Source organism: Chelonia mydas, chromosome 19 (genome assembly GCF_015237465.2).
Source record: "Chelonia mydas isolate rCheMyd1 chromosome 19, rCheMyd1.pri.v2, whole genome shotgun sequence".
NCBI classification, from domain to species: Eukaryota; Metazoa; Chordata; order Testudines; family Cheloniidae; genus Chelonia; species Chelonia mydas.
Window position 1 is genome coordinate 11161202 of NC_051259.2, and position 21072 is coordinate 11182273.

Genomic DNA, 21072 nt, shown 5'->3' on the forward strand with positions numbered 1-21072 from the left:
CCCACCCCTTGCCTTGCTTGATTGGTCCATGCTGAGCATCAGCTGGACCAAAGTGTATTGTGCTCTTGTCTGTGGATCTTTTTGCCAGTGGCATGGCAAAATGGAGTTGGAAAGTTGGCAGTTTGCAGTTCTGTGTTGGCAGTTAAAAGAGTGGAAAAGGGTCTTTGCTCAAAGCTCTTATAGAGTGATTCATGGCAGTAAAGGACCCTTAAATGTTTAGATAGTATGATTTTATTTTTCTGTTTGATAATTTAATCTCCCTGCAAGGCTGAACTATAGCTGCAGAAAGGCTTCCAGTGTATGAAAGGAAAGCATAATTAGTACCAGGTATTGGAAATCAGTCCGTTTAATTTATAATTTCTGTTTCTAAAGTTTGCAGTTGTGCAAATTATTAACTAGCAGACACATTTGATTGCAGATGGTCACTAAAGTCAGACTTGACTCTATTGCAGCAGCCTCTTGTAAGTTATTAAGTGACTGCTCTTTTTTTTAATGTGACTTGAGGGCTTGTCAACACTTAAAACGCAGCAGTGATGCAGCTGCACCACTTTTGGGAAGACACTGCCTACGCTGATGGGGAGGGGTTCTCCCATTGGCATACGTACTCCACTTCTCCGAGAGGTGGTAGTTCAGTCTACAGGAGAATTCTCCTGTCAACCTATTGCTGTCTGTACCAGGGGTTATGTTGGTTTAACTGTGGCTTTCAGAGGTGTAGGCATTTCACAATCTTGAGAGACAGTTATACCAACCTAATTTCCCAGGCCACAGAAACAAAAATAACCTTTTTTGTAAATGTGTTGTGCTCTCTGAAGGCAACTTGATTGAAATGTCGGTCAAGATATCATTACAAGACTTGCCTATAGTAGAGTGGTGGTGTCCCTCAAGGCAGTTTTTCACACAGTGGTGTGGGGTATGCTGGAATGCCTACCGACAGAGAGCAGTGTCTTTTGCTGACACAGCTTTTCATGGTGAGGATGCGTGGCACTGGAAAAAGCAGCCAAGTGTGCGTGTGCTGTACCAACATAGTAATGTTGGCAGCTAAGTGTCAGCAAAGATTCTGACAGCAAAACTTTCTAGTGTAGACATGGCCTGAATTAAGTAGGGAAGAGAAATTGTGATCTGTTGACACTTGGTGCTAGTAGTGGTGTTTCTGTAACAATCTAGATCTCCTTGTTTGCCATCAATATAACGGTGTCTGTGTGCTGGCTGCGGCTAGGAGGCAGAACGGGTGGTTTGAGAGAGTGCCATATAGATTCTAGCAATCCAGTTGGCTGTGCTTGCAAACAGAAATTTACTCCTGTTTACTCTTCCTGCATTATTGTAGTGGGTGCATGTGACTTCGGGCGCACCTGTTCCTGGGTTGTTTGTTAGATCTTAAAAACTAATTAAGGTGCTAAACTCCATTGCTTTTCTGCAAGAGAGTTCCCCTACAACTCTGCTGTACGAGAGCAAGACTAGTTTCTTGGCAGAGCTTGTATGGGGGAACATTTGAGTTAAGATCTGATACTCATGAAATATTGTTCAGTCACTCTCAGGCCCTTCCTTGTTCACGGAGGCGCACCTCTGTTTCAGGTAGCTGATGCATGGCATTGCATGTTTAATCACAGTTTCTGTAGCAGCAAAACCTTTAACAAGAGGGTGGAGTTCCCTGCCAGTTCATTGCAGTGTATTTTGAGTATTTTATGGCCTATTTATAGATGCTTAGTGTGTGGTGTTGATCAGAGTCACATTTGTAAAGGGTAGGTTTCAAAAACTTTCCCGCATTCATGATGTAAATATCGAAGGGCAGAAAAAAGAAAGCTTAAAGAGCTGCAGTGGTGCAGTTGCACTGCTTTCCTCCCCGAGAGATGGTAGCGATGTTGCTGGAGAAGCTTTCCCATCGATATAGTGCTGTCTACCCCAGGGGTTAGGTCAGTATAACTACATTGCTCAGGGGCATGGATTTTTCACACTTCTGAGCAGGGCTGTCCTTCGGGGGGGGGGGGGGGCAGTGCGGGGCCTGGGACATAGGTGCTGAGTTTCTAATCTGCCAGGGGATACTCCACCCCTTCCGTCAAGGCCCCACCTCCTAGTGCTGCAAGAAATTTCTAACTTTCCCACTAATTAGCATGAGCTAGTTCCTTGGAAAATGTATGTAGTGCTATTAGTGTGCATGGCACTTTATAGTCGAGTAAACTCGAGAGCAGTGGTGGGCCGCCTGCGGGCCCCCGCTTCCCGCAGCTCCCATTGGCCGGGAATGGTGAACCGTGGCCACTGGGAGCCGCAGGCGGCCGTGCCTGCGGACGGTTAACGTAAACAAACTGTCTCGTGGCCTGTCAGCGCATTACCCTGACGGGCTGCAGGTTGCTCATCACTGCTCTAGAGCAGGGCTATTCAAAGTGGTGGTCTGCGGATGAGCCATCGGCTGCCAGTCTGCACGCACATTGGGGGGAAAAGAAATTGCTGGTCCCCCACATCCGATAGCTTGAGAAGCACTGCTCTAGAGAATATAGAGTAGTGTTCCTTATACCAGTGTAAGATTGGCAAACATAGTAGAAATATATCAGGAGGCTTTTGGCTAATCCTGAGAGATTTTCCATGAATCACAATTTTTCCCAGCTTTTGTCTAATTTAGTTGGCCTCTTATTTATATTTTATCATTGTAAATCTCAAGGGATGCTTAAAAACCATCTGTTGCTGGATCAAGTGTCAGGGACCGCAAACTACATTCTGAAGTCAAGTATTTCTTAGATGACCACTCTAACCCTAATTTTTAATTACAGTAACGAGTGTATCAGAGTAATCAAGATAATCAGTTGACTGGAACATTCTGTTAGCAGATTCAAAACCTGCAGCCTTATTTCTGAGCAATGCCCTATCAAAATCATGGTGCATTCCTGATATTATTATGCCATGTCCATTACTGTGGTATCCCAGGGCTTCCAGTCATTTTGGGGAGAAGGGGGCTGAATGTTTTTGATCAGGGACCTATTCTGAAATGGTTAACAACGTTAGCAGTTGAATGCTAGATTAAATTTTACTTCAGCAACAACACCTCTGTGAAGTGAGAGGTTGTGGTGGAGGAGAGCATGACCTTTGTTTCTGTCTGCCTGTCTACAGACATCAGATCACCAGTCTAGGTATATTCTGAAGTCCCTTCTGAACCTGAATGGATAGAAAGCTTTTAAAAGAACAAACCTAAGTGCAGGTTTTTGGGGGAATAAGAAAAATCCAGACTCTGATATTCTGTGCATGTGGTTTGCCCCTGGTAATGTGGGCTAGTTAAATATAAATCTGTGGATTGGATGTTTGCATGAGACACTGCAAGGAGGATTCAGTCTTGAGCTCTTCACCATGATTCATCTTCAACACACCTAATCACTAGAGTTGTGGTTTTTAAATGTCTGCATGTCTCCCCAAGAGCTTTGATGGAGCGGCACTTGCTAAATATTACCGAACTTACACTTACAACATTCGCAAAAAGAAAAGGAGGACTTGTGGCACCTTAGAGACTAACCAATTTATTTGAGCATAAGCTTTCGTGAGCTACAGCTCACTTCATTGGATGCATCATTTGAGTGGGTGGATTCACTGACAGCACATATCCCAAAAGCAATACATAATGCAATGCTTTTGACTGACTCTGCTCAAGAGAGCCTGTGGTAGTATGGGCAGGGGCTTGTCTGTAAGAAGTCTGTATGCAGCATTCTGCCTGGCTATATCCAATTCTAATAGTTTCTCATATTTAATGAGCAATAGTTCACGCACGTGTGTATTTAAAAAAAAGAGAGTAAAGCTGGTGTCTGGTTCACATTGTAATCCTCTGCCATTTCAGAGGCTTAGGCTTGGTCTACACTACGTACGTTCTTCAATATAACTACGTTGCTCAGGGGTGTGAAGAATCCACACCCCTGAGCAATGTAGTTATACCAACCTTAACTCCCCATTTAGACAGCGCGATGTTGGTGGGAGAGCTTCTCTCAGTGACATAGCTGCTGCCTCTCGCAGGGGTGGAGTTATTAAGCCGATGGGAGAGCTCTCTCCCATCGGATTAGAATGTGCTCCAGCAGTGCAGCTGTACTGCTGCACCTCTGTAAGTGTCGACAAGCCCAAAGAGAAGCACCAGCTAAGCCGGTTCCAGCCTGACCCCCAACGCTTGTATTGCTATTTTTAGCCCTGTAGCCTGATTCTCACGAACCCAAGTCAATGGCTCAGGCTCTTAGATTCATTGTTGCAGGGCTTTTATTGCAGTGTAGACTTACCCTGAGGTCCTCTTTCCATTCATCCCTTACATCCTTTGTCTCTGAGCTGCAGTCATATTCTCTTGGAAACAAAGCTACTGTCTCTGGCTACTAACTGTATAACTGGTTTATCACGCTTTCTTTTAGCAATTGGCGTGAGGGCTCCTGAACGTGTTTTAAAAAGGTACATTGGTTGTTGTCTCTTACAATGGTACACAGACTGGTTTTTCCCCCCATACGCTCGCCCCATGTGTATTCCCACTGCCCTCCCACTTCCAGTCGGTCCTTTGCTTTTTGGTAGGGTGAATCTAACGAATTTTTGAAGGTAATACATAGGCCCTGGATTACTTCAATTTCCTGTTGTTACTCTGAGTGACAAATAGAGCATTGTCCTTGTTTTCAGACCATAATAATTTAGACCAGACTGTCTGCATTTTTATTTGCAGACCCTGAAAACTTCATTTAAAAAGGAATGATATTTAGTGGGCCCCGTCTATGCTCAATTCCAAGTGTGCTCGCCAGATCTGTTTGGAAAAATATTTCATGATAGAAAGAGGCGAACGCTTTTGTTGGCTAGTATCAATAGGGCTGAACTGCAGTGAGCCATATTGTAACTCACCATTTGACCCTATTTATACCGGCCAGGGAAATCATGTTTGCACCTTTCCAGCAGAGTGTTGTTCAAACATTGTGTGAATTCAGCACAGATGGTGTCTTAGCAACGTGGTTAGATTTCAGGTTTCGTGCTGAAAGTGATAAGATTGCTTTGCAAACTTTTACTCGCCCACTCACCCAAGGTGAGTGATGATATTTTGACGGGCGAGTAAAATATCATTATGAATTGGCATGGTAAAAGTCTTTTGTGCTTGGGCTGGCAAATTTTTCTTGATCTTACAAGGGACATAAACTACTTTGCAAATGGAGAAGCATAGAGAGCTTAAAGTAAGGAAATTAATGGAAACTCTTTTGATTGGTGATGGTAGGAAGCTGCTCTGTGTAGATTGTTCAAAATTCGTGATACGTTTGGCTGGATTGAAAGCGCCTGCTGTTGGGAAAACATGAGCTGCAAAATCTTACACTTGCACGTTTCCCCCTTGACTATTCTCGGAGTAAATTGATGGGAGCACGTAAGTACTTAGATATGTAGAACCTGTAGCTGGACATGAGCTACTCCCAACTGTGGCTAATATGCTTCTGTAACCTTTACAGAGGACTGTTGGATTTCCTGCTTTCCCCAATTTCAGCTCTAGCTCTTCACAGCAGTTAATTTGATGCGTAAGTCCAGGATCTACCTCTGGCAATAGCCAGTACTCTGATGCCTGGGGTCAGATTTGCAGTTGTGGAAATAGGGACCCCAGGCAGGAGTGAAGAAGGAGAATTTATTCTTCCTGGTGGCTGTGGTGATCAGGTTATATTATGAAGCATGACATTTTGATTACCTATTGAAATGGTTTCCTTGTCTTGGCAGACGCAGCAGCAAGTTTCTCAGTTTGAATAATCAAAAATGCATCTGGTGGCTAAGTGTTCCCTTTGTGTATTCAAATCTTGCAGCCTTCTGCTATACAGTATCTGGACCTACACTTCTTCCTTAAGATTATGCTGCAGAAGGAGACTCTAGGAGGAAAATAGACTCCAAGTTAGGGTACAAGATTAAAGACCATTCCAGCTTTTCTCTCACCAACAGAAGTTGGTCCAATAAAAGATATTGCCTGATCCACCTTAGCTTTTGGGAAAGTTATTTACCTGGCTGCTGGGGAAGAAGTATTGCAGATCTGATGCCCTCCACTGAGGAGGAGGATGCTCTGTGGTAACTGCTGATGGGGAGGAGAAGAGGAGCATGAAAGTGACTTATACCGTGTAGTTCCCTTGGGAGATAACTGTCCAGGATTTTCCCCAGGGTTAGCCTTTTTAAGTTCTACTACTATCCAGCTACCTCTCGTGTAGACCTGGTGTACTGCTAGTGTAGGCAGGCCTTACCACCATCTAATCTTGCTCAGAGCAAGTCAAGGGGGAGCTGATGTATAAATGCTCGCAGCTGGTCTACACTAGTGCTACCACTGGTGGAAGTGCAGTGGTGGGAGAATGTAAAATACCCAGTGCAGACACACCCCAGTTTCTGTCAGCGTACTAAGGAGAAGTGCTGACATCCAGCAGTCACTCCTAAACGAATACACTTGCTTCACTTTAGAGCTGCCACGGAGAAGATGTAAAACAGTGAGCTGTAGAGAAATGTCCCCAGCGTTGCAATTGCAGAATAAAAAGCCTTTTTTTTTTTTTTAAAGTGTCAAACATTATAGGCTGTTTAACTGAAAATTGCCAGTTATTTCCAAGCAGGCAGCCAAAAGCCTCGTGTTTATAGGAAGGCTTAAGTCTTCCTACTAGAATCCAGTTGACCACCCAGAATAAAATAAATAGCCCTTTAGAGGGGGGAATAATTTTGTGATCAGCTCCCTGTGCTCATGTATCAGTAATGTTCAAACTGACCACTATTCGCTGAGGGGATGCTGAGACTATGGCAGGTTAGAGGAGGACCACATATACAAGGGGGAAAAGTTGTCTTTTCCTAGAATCCGATGGGCAGGGGGAGTCAAGCTGTAATCCTTTCTCTGCCCATTGAATTGTTCTCTGCAGTAGATATAGTCAAGTTCTGTAGGAGGCGGATTGGCCTTTCAGATAGGGCGTATTAATAGAGACAGGAGTCTTGGATTCTGTTCCTAGTTCTGCTGTTAACTTGTTCTGTGACTGGGGTAGTCCATTATTTTTGTCAAGGTCCAAATTTCTTGGTCAAAGTATAGGCAAGGTCCAGACCCCAGAGAAAACAATAACAAAGAATAACAATAATGATAATTAAATAAAAAGATTTGGGGGTCCATTCAAAAGCGTCTGGTGGTCCGGTTTTGGCTCGTGGTCAGCCTATTGACTACCCCTGTTCTCTGACCTTAGGCAAGTCAATTAAACTATCTATCCCTATTTTACAAATGGGGAAACTGAAGCAGAATGATTCTTTAGAACGTCTGACAAAAAGTGCTATTTAAGCACAGGCAGTATTGTAGGAGAGCTGCTGTAGGTGAGTAGCCTGCTGCATATTCATGGATGGTTGCTGAGGCTGTGTACACACTGCAGCTTATGTTGGTATAAGTTATATCTCTCAGGGGTGTGAATAAGCCACCCCCTGAGTGACATAAATTACACAGACCTAAACGCAGCACTGTCGGTGGGAGAGCTTCTCCTGCTGACATAGCTACCATCCGCAGGGGCTGGAGTAATTAAATCAACGGGAGAGCTTGCTCCCGTCGGCTTAGAGTGTCTGCACCAATGGAATCTAGCCAGAGCCTGAGTAAGAGTTGCTGTGCAGTGGTGGGGGTTCGGATCATATTATAGCACCACGTTCCCCTCCGTCTAGTTATAACAGTACGGTCTTGGCAGAGTACATGGGCCCAAGTTACCGTTCAGGGCTGCATTATAACCATGATAAAGATTGGACGATTAGTAAAATTATAATATTGTTTGATCTGCCTACATGCAAGTCTAAGATGTGGTGGTATGGTTGGAGAACTACTGTGTTGTAAAATGATTCCTTAACAAAGCAGTTTTGCTAGTGTAGACAGGATCGGGCAGGTATGCTTTCTATCTCCATGCCCTGATGTAGAAATGCTTTGCTGGAAGTGAAACAGGGTGTCTGTGCAGTGGGCGTCCATCTCGTCCACCTGTCAGCTTTGGCTGTAGAACTGGGATTTGGAGATGCTGTCTAATTAAGCCTGGCTCTTCACTTCAGTGGCTTTTTATTGCACATATTTCAGTATATTGTGCTTAATTAGTTCAGTCCAGGTCATAGATGGATTCTTGACACTGGCAATCTCATCAAATTGGAATGAATCACAGGGGAGATGGTAGGACTGGTGGAATTAGAATTCCTCTCTCTCATTAGGCCTTGAGGCACCCAGAGGAATCACCAGATCCTATCGGGAAGAAATGAAAAAGATAGGGTGTGGTAGGAATTTCTGAGGCTTGGTCTAGACTACCAGTTTATGTTGGTATGAATGGAAAATCCACATCCCTGAGCAATATAGTTATACCGACCTAACCCCTGTTGTAGACAGTGCTTCGTCGATGGGAGAAGTGCTCTAGTCACTGTAGGTAGCACCTTCACTAAGTGCTACGGTGGTGAGCTGCACTGCTGTAATTGCAGACAAGTCCTTAGAAAGTGTTTCTTCCAGATTACTTTCAAGTATTTGCATTCTTGCATATATTTAACAGTACTTTTATTGCACTTTCCATTCAAAGATCTCAAAACTCCTTACAAAGGTGGGTAAGCACTGTCTCCATTTTACCAGAGTCCTGATCCTGACTCTTATTCTGGTGCCTTATCCACTGGATCAAAACTGCCTCATTGTAAGACAAAGAGGATCTAAAAAACATGGCATTACAATGAACTATTGAATTCGCTGGCTACAAGAAAGGAGTGAATGAGGAAGCTGGCAGGATCTGCTGATACGGGATTAATATCTGTGGTGTTTACAGTGGCAAAGAGTCTTGTGGCACCTTATAGACTAGCAGACGTATTGGAGCATAAGCTTTCATGGGTGTTTACAGTTTTTCATAGGGTGCCCCTTTAAGATAGAAATCCTCACCTGGGCACCCATCTCCACACCAAGCCCATACCTTCTCTGGGACAACTAGAGGTAAATCATCCTCAAGGAAGTGTAAGTTACAGCTCTGTTTTAAATGACTTTTTGAATGCATTTACCCAATAAATGAAGTAGGGCTTCCCTAGTCTGTACTTATCTGGCTTGCCCTCATCTGTCTGTTGGCACTGAACCTGCTTCCTGCTGCTATAATTCCTCCAGGCCACTTTGTATTTTGGTTCTGTCCTACAGTCCCTTCCCTCAGTTTTGTTTTAAGTAGTAAACTTGTTCACAGTTGGTTTTATGCTGAAGGAATATCTGTGATGCAGGCATGGAACAGGCAAACCGGGTGTTTGCTATGAGGCAAAACTGTCTCTTGTTGGGGGGCATGTTAATTTATGTTTGTAGCCTGTTTTTTTTAAGACTAGCACAGACTGGGGCTAAAGTGTGTTTTTACATCAACAGTGAATGTGTGTTAGCTAACTGACTGTAAATTACTCATGGATATAGGCACTGTAGTTTTTAGTGTAGCTAGGAGAGCTCAACCACGTGTGTGGGGTATAGTGTTGAGGCCAGTTGCCTCGGTGGGTTAAACTAAACAAGAAACAGGCATGCTTATGCCAGAATAGAGCGTTCACATACAAAGGTATTTGGGAATAGTTCTATGTGTAGACAAACCCTAATGCTGTCTGTCATTGGACTCCTGTGACCTTGAGCAAGTTACTTAAGATCTGTTGTACCTCAATTTCACCATTTGTAAAATGGGGAAATAAATACCTAATTTAAAAGGTTGCTGTGAGATTAGAGAATTTGTACAGGGGATTCATGAAGAAAATAACTCCTTCAAGGTCCAGACTCGATCCAGCTTCCATCCCTCATTATAAGAGATACTACATCTAAATATTGTGTGCTAATCCATGCTCTGAGTTCTCCATAGAAAGCCATCAGGGGCTCATGTGTGCTGTGAAAGTCAGGACATTTTATCCTGACATCTGTACTCTTTGGGGGAGGGCAATCTGAGTTGGTGTGTGGGAGTGAGAAATTGCAGTGCACTTGGTGGCTAAATGGTGTGGGAGCAAATGAGATGGAGATGACAGATTAGCTGTCTGCTTGACTAGCAGAGTTTATTCAAATTGCTTGGAGAGTCTGAGCCCTTGTCTGCTTGTTGTCAAGTCACACTGCAAGTAGTGCCTGCAGCTGTGCCTGCCATCAAAATCAGGTAGTCACAGCTCTGTCCCCTCGTAGAACATGATGTTCAGGGCATGGGGGATGGAGTGTCTAGAATTGTCACCCAGAGTCAATTGTGTAGCTTTTTGTGGACATCACTAAAGCATCTAATAATGTAGAGCACCAAAATAGAAAGTGAGTATGAGTCATATAAAATGTGTCACTGCAGCAAACAGTAAATCTTTCTTTAAAAACTGGCTCATGCAGCACTCCAGGGAATATTCGCTCCCCTTCTCTTTTACCATCTGTTGCCTCCTCTTCTAGAAAGTAAACAAGGAGGTGGTGAAAAACAGGGCTTAATTTCTGCAGGACTGCTACCTGCTTTCACTTATTCAAAATGAATTTACTTACTCTGAAAGTTATCTAACTGTTGAGTAACAGCCATGTTAGTCTGTATTCGCAAAAAGAAAAGGAGGACTTGTGGCACCTTAGAGACTAACCAATTTATTTGAGCATAAGCTTTCGTGCGCTACAGCTCACTTCATCGGATGCATACTGTGGAAAGTATAGAAGATCTTTTTATACACACAAAGCATGAAAAAATGGGTGTTTACCACTACAAAAGGTTTTCTCTCCCCCCAACCCACTCTCCTGCTGGTAATAGCTTATCTAAAGTGATCACTCTCCTTACCATGTGTATGATGATCAAGGTGGAACACTGAGCCTGGGCTGATGTCCATGCTGCCACGACTTCACTGCTGTTGTTACTTGAGCTCACTTTGATCTAGTTAGATCAAAGCTGGCTTGGATGTGTCTGCTGGTGCAGCAGTCAAACCCCTGGAATGGAGTGTAGTCAGACCCGAAATCTTGTTAAACTCTGAGGGTGTTGATCTCCATCCATACTCTTTCTCTACTCATCCCAGTTTATGCAGATGATACTATTTAGCACAAGGGTTGAAGCACACAAGTACAACTGAGGGCTGGTCTACACTAGAAAATTAGCTCTACCCAGCTAAAGTGTTTTCGCTCAGGGGTATAGATTTTTCACACCAATGAGCGAGGTAGTTAAGTGGACCTAAGTCCCTGTGTAGACAGCACTGTCGATGGAAGAGTTGTTCCAATGACCAAGCTACTGTCTTTGTGGGGGTGGATTACCTACGCCAACGGGAGGTGTTCTCCCATCAGTGTGGGTCGTGTGTACGCTGATGTGCTACAGCGACACGGCAGCAGCTGTGCCACTGTAGTGTTTCAAGTGTAGACAAGTCCTAAGTGTGTGTGGCACTATTTTGACATTGTTAAAGCACTTGACTCTAATCGCTCTTGTCTGTAAGTTATTGTGATGTAATGTGAGGAGAATGCTAGAACGGCAACTGACTGACCAAGCTTGGTTCTGGAGCTCTGCTTTACTAGTGAGGTTTAAACCCTAACATCAGGGCCATCCTTACACATACGCAAACTACACAGCTGCGTAGGGCACCAGGAAATTTGGGGCACCAAATTGCCCCAAATTTTCTGGTGCCCTACGCAGCTGCATGCTGCTCCAGCGGCCAGCCCGATCCCCTGGGGCCAGGAAAGCTGCCCCTGCTCCACCTCTTCCCCAAAGCTCCCGCCCCTGCTCTGCCCCCGCACTGCCTCTTCCCACCCCTGTTTCGCCCCAGCCATGCCGAACTCCACCTTCCCCTGGGGGACTGCAGCAGGGGTTGAGCGTGCCCCGCACCCACGGGGTGGTGGGCAGTGGAGCGACCCGGCCCCAGCCTACTCCGCTCCGCTGGCTCCCAGCTGTGCCGCCGGTGAGTGCTGCCCCCTGTCCCCCAAGTTCCCCCAGTTCCCCCCTGCCCCCCAAGGCTGGGAGTCAGGGGAGTAGAGTGGAGCGGGCTGGGGCTGGGTCGCTCCACTTCCTGCTGGCCCATGAGTGCAGGGTTGGGCCCGCCCTGCAATCACCGGGCAGCAGGAAGTGGAGCGACCAGGCCCCAATCTGCTCCACTGGTTCGTGCTGGGGGGCGGTTTCCTTCCTGCCCCCCACGGAGGCCTGGGGCCAGCCTCTCCCTCCCCCTGTGGGATGGGGGCTGCGTAGGGCACCAAAATGTCTAGGGACGGCCCTGCCTAACATGCTCTGGCTTGCACCCAGGGTTTGTTTTTGCATAGGATTCTGTGTTAATGTAACGAAACTATCGGCAATTTCCAAGCACCAAAGTTAATTATTAAAAATGAATGTTCCCACAGGCCCCAATAGTTGGTTCCTGGGTGGCTACTGCTAAGCCATGGATTTATGTGGAATAGCTGAGCTCACTTGAGGAATTTTGACTTTGTACGTTTCAAATTCACAACTGTAACTGCATTGATCAATTTGTTTGTGTCTGAATTTTCTTCTCTTCAGAAAATGAGGGCCCTTTGTTGTTTTCAACATGAAATTCAGTTAAAGGTGCCATTGTACGTACTTGAGTGGGTAGCCATTAGATCATGGGGTCTTATCAGATTGTGTGCTCTGGGATTTATACATCCCAGAGTGAAGTCATGCACACAATAATGGAATGAATGGGTAAGCCTCTTAATACTCCAGCACAAGTGGCTGCCTTGCAGGTTCAGTTTCAAGTGCACACCCAACAGTAACTGGTCCAGCCCCCCAATTTAAGGAGCTCTTAACTCTTCTGGAGTGCCTTGGGGTTCAGGTGAGCCACAGATTTGGTGTGCTGCAAGCTTTCCCATGAGCTTGGTATTCTCCTCAGCATGGCAGCCATCTCTGGATTCTCTTCTGGTCTCAATACTTTGTCGCTCAAGAAGAGAGGTAGCCAAGACCGACAGGAATACACTAGGAATAGAACCCTGTTAAGTGTAACCAGGGTCTTCTGTGCTTTTCTGATGTGGTTACATGGGGCTCAGTTTTTCCACACAGTAGCTCTTTTCTTGGCATGGCCATGTTGGCTTCTCATGCTGTACAGCTATGGCTAGCTTGGTAGCATCCCATTTTGCCTGAGCTGCTGGTGCCAGACGCAGAGAATTGTGGGTTCATTTCACATGGTGCAGTACGCGTCAGGATATTCTTCGGTGCAGTACCACTCATTTATTATCCACAGTGTATCTGGACATGAACTCCGTGGAGTCAACTGTTAATGCTCAACAAAAATCAATCGCACGGCTAGGGTCTTAAAGGAGCAGCAGGCTTCTCTGCCCTCCTTACCAGATCTGCAGGCTTTCCGTTCTGCATGATCTGAGATGCACTGAGCGGGTGGAGGAGAGAGACAACTTACTCTTAATGCTCTGGTGACTCAAATGGCTGAACACATTTTAAAAAAAAAACAAAAAACGAAAAGGCAAAACAATCCACCGTCACGTTGCTTGAAAATAAGAATGGAACAGTTTCAGTTTGGAAACAATGGTTTCAAATGAAATTTCCTTTCCACTCATAACGATAGTGGCACTACCACAGCACAGAACATACACTTAACCCCTCTGTTTTCACGGAGAGTTTGACAAAAATGGAAACCACAGAACTGAGGCTAGAGTGGTTAGTAAATTTGCAGCCCTGTTATTATGTACGCTTTGAGTGAATGTTCTAGTGAACGGTACATAGCCCAAAGGATGCATGCAACTCTCAATCCAAAACGCTTCCTGTGGCTGCTCCATGTAATTGAAGGCTGAGTTCAGTGGTAAGCTGGAGGTTTTCCTTTCTGGTGAATCCAAACAAGCCATCTCTTCTCATTTACCAAGGCAGATACATGGGCAAGTCAATATTGTGGCCGCTTCTACCATTTCAAAAGTGTGTGTCCATTAAAAACTGATATTTTGCTAATGAGATGCAGCCTTTGGTCTCCTGGGGAGTTGTGAAAGTGGCCTTTGCTGTTTCAAAGCTCCGTGCTATATTCAAAAGTAGATGAAAGCTAATGAAAAGGTTGATTCTCTGACGGCTCCTCTCTGTTTCACTTAGTCTGTCTGAAAACAAAATAATACAGGTATAGACTGGATATGAATAGCAGATTCTCACCTTAACTAATGATACAGGCAGACTTGTAGATTCTTAAGGCACAAGCTACACTTGCTTTGCAGCTTGGAATCCCCAGGTGTTTCATACACAGGCTAGAAATCCCTTTAGCCTGGGTCCAGCACTTCCCCCAGTTCAGTCTTTGTTCCTCAGGTGTTTCCAGGAGTCTTCTTGTGTGGGGAGTGAAGAACTCCAGATGATGTCACTTCCTGCATTATATAGCTTTAGCATATGGTGGGATCCCTTTGTTTCCAAGCTCCCTGACCAGTTTGTGGAAGAACACTGACATCCCAAGATGGAGTCCAGAGACATGTGGTCTGGTCACATGTCATTGTAGAGTCATAACAGCCATTACTTACAGGCTGTCTGTAGTGTTCTCAGGAAGGCTCACCAGGTTGGGGATAAGCTTCTCCTAAGGCCTATTGTTTTTCCTAATGGCCCTTTGCCCTGAATAGGCTCTTCCCTAGCCACTGTCTAGGCTGAAAACATCTTGTCTAGTGGGTGTTACCCAGGTGTAACTACATTTGAAGTACAGATACATAGTAAATATTCATAACTTCAGGTACAAAAATGATACATGCATACAAATCATATTCAGCAAATCATAACATTTCCAATGACCCCTCACGTGACCCGGCTTGCATAAAATGCATCATTATTATGCTATAACCATATCAGAAGAATATGGGGTGCAGTGTTACAATTACCTCATGGCTTTTGTAGAAAAAAGTGTGTGTAATTGGGCATATGTGCTGAGGTCTGTCATGCCGTCTGTTCAATGTTTCCTCCTTCAGTTGGTCTTGGTAATTTTGGCTTTCTCTGAACAAGGATTTAAAGTTGTATTGTTTGTTAGGTAGCTCCATCTAACATATTCAAAAATGCTAGTCAAGTGAAGGCAAATTGTACATTAGTGTGTGTTAAACTGGTCAAGTTAAAGCCTAGGCCCCTGTCGGCTTTAACTTGACCAGTTTAGCGCACACTGAAGTACAGCTTGCCTTGGCTTGACTAGCATTTTGGAAGGTTTTAATTAGAACAAGCTAGCAAACATGATCTAATATCTCATCTTTAACTCCCAATCTAGGGGCTTGTCGACAAGGGGAAATTTACCAGCATAGCTATTCTGGAATAGCACCCTGTGTGTGGATACTCCTGTTCTGCAATAGCTCTAGCACTTTAAATTCACACCCGACCTTACTCCTGAACAACTTGCTCGTGTAGACAAGGCCTAGAAAAAGTCTTTGGCAGCATTGTCTGTTTCAGTCTCAGAACTCGCAAATGTGATGTCACGCCCAGGAATTACACATCAACCCATGTTCTGAAGTTGGTCTTGGTATGCGTATTGTATATAAAATGCACCCATGGTACTTGGTGCTGTGATATGAGTAGGCCAAACTATACACTAAACGGGGTCAGTTTAGGTCAGTGTTTTGGTGGGGGACCTAACAGAAACAGGTAGGTGCTACAGGAAGTAATATGGTATCTTACCAGGTGGTGATCTTCCTTTTGAATTGGTGCACCAGTGATGCTGGGGGACTGTGCAGCTGCAGTTGCTGTCTTTCAGAGGAGATACAAACTCACAGGCCTGACCACTTGTCGCTGAAGATCCAGTATCCTGACTAAATTTTGCTTCCTTAAAATCCCCCTGAAGTCTGAACTAGAGATGGCATTTCCTGTTCACTACCTGTTGTGCTGTTTTGTGCTTTTACAGGGCTATTTATTCCACTCACCTTAGAGATAGCAGCAGATTGTGGTGTGATGGGTTTGTAAACCACTTTAAAATTCTCCAAAAGGTGTGGCATAAGGACAAATCATTATATATGCAACTGAATATTTAAAATATGGAATTTTAACTTCCAAGAAAATTCTTACAAATCTTGTTGTGCTGTTTGACTGAAATCTGCATTGTTTGTGCATGAAAGTTGGAATATTATAATTATTATTAATGGGAAAATGACATACAAAAACAATATGATAGCTGACTGGATAGTGATGTTCAGGTTTGAATCTGAAATGTTATCTTCATGTTGTGGTTCACCTTCGTAAATTTTCTTTACAAACCCACAAACAACAACTTTCCAGACACTACTTGGTGGTTTGAATTTTCATAGAACAGAAGAATGGGTACAGTTAGTAACTTTTCCCTTCCACTGATTTATGAACGTGAATTGAGTTCTAGGTATTTACTGCTTGTATGCAATGGTCCTTCATGCTTACTATTCCTGCATTAATATATACAAACCATTGTCTGGTGCAGAGCTGGGTTCTTGCCTTTCAGAGGTGGAGCCCATGTTAAGAAAAATATCTGTTCATAACTGCACTCCTGAGACTTGCTAACTTAACACTCCATTTCCCAGAGGCATCTCCTAAGCAACAATGATGTGATTTCTGATTTCAGTCTCCCTTGACCTCTTGAGATGGCTGTGTGAATTTGTGCTCTTTGGAAGAGGGGTGGCATGGAAGGCACAACTTAGATTTCAGGAAAATAAGCTTCCCTGAAATATTTATTTCCTGGTGTTAGAGTACAGCCAGGCAGTCACTGGTTCATTTTACTACGTGCCACAGCACAGAACAGAGAGGATGACAGTAGGATAACTGGGCTTCTGCATGGAATCGTTATGTAAAAACTATACAGCTTCTTTCTCTTTCTCTTTCCTTTGGCATACCATAAGCTTTCAGGATGTAGATGAAACTAATGAAATACCTTGCTTCAGAATACTAGAAATATCACAATATATTGGGGTAGTAGTTGTTCACATGTTCTACAAGGCCTAACAGATTAGTTTATTGTGTAGCAGGTTTATGGTTACAGACAGAACTCATCAAATAGTAGACTACATCTTAAATAAACCTTAATATATCAATTAACCAGGTTTTCTTCTGCTGCTTGAGGCTGTGACCCAGTTTGGATTCTATTCGCTGACCCTTGCTGTCGGGCTACCAATTTGTTCATTCCAGTTGTTTTATGTTCCTCTAATATATGGAATTACCATTTGCAAAACATAATTTTGTGGTGTAAGGGATTTTGTTTGAGTATTGTGGCTTACATGTTTTCATTGTTCGTATAGTTTTGACCTCTCTGCTGAGGAAGGTAAAATCTAGTCCATTGTGAAATATTTTTTCTTCCTAAAAATTTCTGCTTACTGACCGTTTGTCTTACCACCACTTAAAGAAGAACTTTAAGAATGTGTTCTTAATGCCATCTTTATTCTTGGACATGTAATAACCTGCTAACTGCAAGTACTTCTACAGCAGTCTTTTAGGGAAAGCAGTAGCAGTTCAGGTGACTTGAAAATTTGTTTGTGTGGTTGTCTTGAAGTTTCTTGTAGACTATCTCTGCAGAGAAGGACACCAGAAATCACTTTTGTCAGTTGGACTTAAATGGTCCTTTTACTGCAGATTAAAAAACAGTTTCAAACATATTGGTTGGAAAGGATTTGTTGGTTCTGGATTGTCCAGGATTTATAAAGCCTTTCATGTCTACATCACTAGTTCAAATGCAATCCAGGTTGATGTCTATCTTTCAAACGCTATATATGCAGATCTGTGATGCTGTCCAAATGGATCACTTGTCACTGGCAGCTCTTTAGAAGTCTCTGAGACATGAAGTGGGGTATCAAGTCATTTCTCTTGTGCAGGGGTCTGCATTGTACAATTACCACAGCAATTGGAGACTTATAAGCAGAGAGACAAAGGGTTAAATGAGTTTGGAGACTGAAAGTACCTCTTGCTCCTGGAGATGGTCACTCCTAGAAGAGATTTAAATTGCAGTGTGTGGGGAAACTTGCACTATTGTTGATGCTGCATCTGTTTTGTGGTAAATGCAGGACTTCCACTTCCAGGGTGGTTAGTCTGTCACAGTTCACAGCACCAAATTCTTAAACACACTTCAAAAAGTACTTAAAAACTAACAAACAAAAACCCCGACAGCAAAACTAGCTCAGAGATGCAAAACTAGCTCAGAGACACAAAACTGCCCATAAATCCTGCAACACTGAGAGCTGAATAAAATAGTCTAGCGTTAAGATTACTTAGTTTGGTGCTGAGAAGCTTAAGGTTTAATTCTGTGCCATACTTTCCTTTTGACTGTGCTGACTGCTTTTTATGTTGAGGCTTTGTAAATATAGCTTGTTCAGTAAACTGGAACACCTGGACTTTCAAACTACTGCATACTGCAAATGTTTCTTACAAAAAAACACCACACGCAAATCCAAAAGGTCATATTTTTGGCAGGAAGGACAGGAATCTGATTTTGTTTCAAATGGAATTGTATGTGAGACTGTGCATGCTGCGGCTTATTCAGTTAATATACCATTCAACACTGCTGAGCTACAGTATGTTGAGAAACAGTCCTGCACAACTTATCTTCTAGTGAAAGGCTGTTAACTAGGGGTTGTCTATACTACCTGTCGGATCGGCGGGCAGCAATCGATCCAGCGGGGGTCGATTTATCGCATCTAATATAGATGCGATGAATCGACCGCTGAGTGCTCTCCCATCGACTCCGGTACGCCACCAGAATGAGAAGCGCAGGCAGAGTCGACGGGAGAGAGTCAGCTGTCGACCTACCACAGTAAAGACACCATGGCAAGTAGATCTAAGTATGTTGACTTCAGCTACACTATTCACATAGCTGAAGTTGCGTATCTGGATCGACCCTGTGCGGTAGTGTAGACAAGCCCCTAGTTTCTCTAAGGTCTGTCTTGGCTGTATAGTGAAAATAAGGCTTTGTCTGCACCTCACTTCTGTCGTTCAGGGGTGTGAACCACCCCATCCCGGAATGACAAGAGTTTTACCGACAAAAAGCACCGGAGTAAACCACACTTTGTCGGCGGGAGAGCTCTCCCTCCAGCAAAGCTACCGCCTCTTGTTGGGGGTGGATTTTTTTTGTTGGTGGGAGAGCTCTCTCCTGCTGACAAAGAGCGGCTACACTGCACACCTGTGCAGCATGGCTGTAATGGCACAGCTGTGTTGCTAAAAGGTGTGTAGTGTAGACACAGACTAAGGCTAACAAAATCCAAACCGTAGCAACAATTTAGATGGTAAACCCCTTCCACTTTATAATCTGTCGTCATTACTTTACTCTTCCATGCCACACCCACGGTAGCTATGCTGCTGGTGTAAAGTGATGTTTATTATACCATTTGCATGGGGAGCCAATTATCAGAATGTTAAATCTGTATGGAAATTAGTGGGTTAACATATGTAGTGTAACGGCCTTTCAAGCTATACCTCTCTATACCAATATTCCAGTCATGAGACTTATCTCACAAAGTGTCTGTGATGCCAGTTAAATCATTATTTAGCTTGTGTACTAATACTTTCAATTCTTCTTTTTTATTCCCCGTATTCCTTGCTAGAAGTATACAAAATAATGAACGATATAGATAAGGAAGACACCACGTCTGTTTCCCCTGTCTCATAACACAACAAGGCACTTCCAATAAAATTGGAAGATGGTGTATTCAGAACTGATATAAAGGAAACTCGTTAAACACAGTTCACCTTGTGGAATCCATTGCAATATAATATCAGAGGCCCAAAACAGGATTCTGAAAAGGAATTTAACGTTTATCTGGATAACAAGAACATCCAGAGTCCTTATAGTACATATTCTTATAAAAACACAGTTTTCTGAGGGCTACAAATCCTGTGGCGCCAGATCATAAGCCAACCTTTAACTACTGGGGGTAGGAGGAAACTTTCACGAGAGGCAGATTATCCTGTGTTTGCTTACTGCAGAAGTTCTTTGTCTGAAGTAGCTAGTTTTGGACACTGTTGGAAACAGGACACGGAACTAGCTGGACCACTGTTCTGATCCCTTGTGGCAATTTGTGTTCCTAAATGGAAGCATAGATGTTAAGTGACCTCTTCCAGCTCATGCAGTTGAGTGACAGTGCCAGGAGTAGAATCTAGGAATCCTGACTCCAGTGCTGCTTGCTCTATTAGGTCACATTTCACTTTCCTAACACGACTGGTTTTATTGTACCTGTTCTGTAATAACTAGAAGAATTTGGCTTTAGAGCTACACTAGGGAGAATCCTAGTGCCCAGTGCTCTCAGGCTTTGAGACAGATGTTCTTGGCGATTCCAGCGGGGGCAGGGGATTGAAAGGATTAATATTCCAAGCACAAATATGCACCTTGGAGTAAGCAAAGCTCAGTGAGCGCAGCCTGTGGCGAACATCCTTGAAAAGGAAATGAAATTGAAATCCCTGGGTGGCTGGAGGGTTGCTATAATCTGACTGCTGTGGTGAAAGTAGCATTGAAGTGTCTGTTTCCATTCCGTTCCTGCCTTCCCTTTTCTATGAGGCTTACTGAGACAGCAGGTATGGTGACTTGATCTACAAATGCCCTCCACCGTTCAGCCCTTGCTAGCTGAAGATTTGCACTCTGAGAAGGAAGTGCTGGATCTATTTTTTTTGGTTAAGGAGTTTATAAAGCAGCTAAAATTACCTCTGATAGGTAGAAGTATGTGGCATTCATTCTAATCCATGTGGATGGTATTATCATGAAGCTGTCTTCAGAAGTTCCAGGACAGCCGTATGACATGAAGCTAGGAGTTTGTTATAAATTTTAATGCTAATGGACTCTGTTGGCTGGAAGTGCCAAGAGGTTTTAAACAAGAAGTTTAATATGGCCTGCTGCACCCAGGTCTGTGCGTGTTGACTGGTGGGCTTGGAACAGACACTATTCACACTATGATGAGAACAGTTTAAACATGGTTGTACAAAGTTCTAGCACGGTTTCCCTGGTCATTGTGGACAATTTCCCCTCCTCCCCCTGTCTAAACAGTGCTGGAATGGAATGCTTTAAGTATTGGTAGCCTAGGGCATGATTCTCTGACCCAAAGGAGTTCCTGTCTATATAAAAAAGAAAAGGAGGACTTGTGGCACCTTAGAGACTAACATGAATAACATGCTTCCGATGAAGTGAGCTGTAGTTCACGAAAGCTTATGCGCAGATAAATTGGTTAGTCTCTAAGGTGCCACAAGTCCTCATTTTCTTTTTGCAGATACAGGCTAACATGGCTGCTACTCTGAACCCTGTCTATATAGTTCAGGGCCACCGTGTTTAAAGCTCTGC

General features: G+C 43.8%; 1 protein-coding gene across 6 annotated transcripts in view; it reads left to right on the plus strand.

The window, feature by feature from the left end:
* Positions 1-21072, plus strand: part of PHACTR4 (phosphatase and actin regulator 4) — a 97306-nt gene that overhangs the window by 11573 nt on the left and 64661 nt on the right. The gene's annotated exons all lie outside the window — the stretch shown is intronic.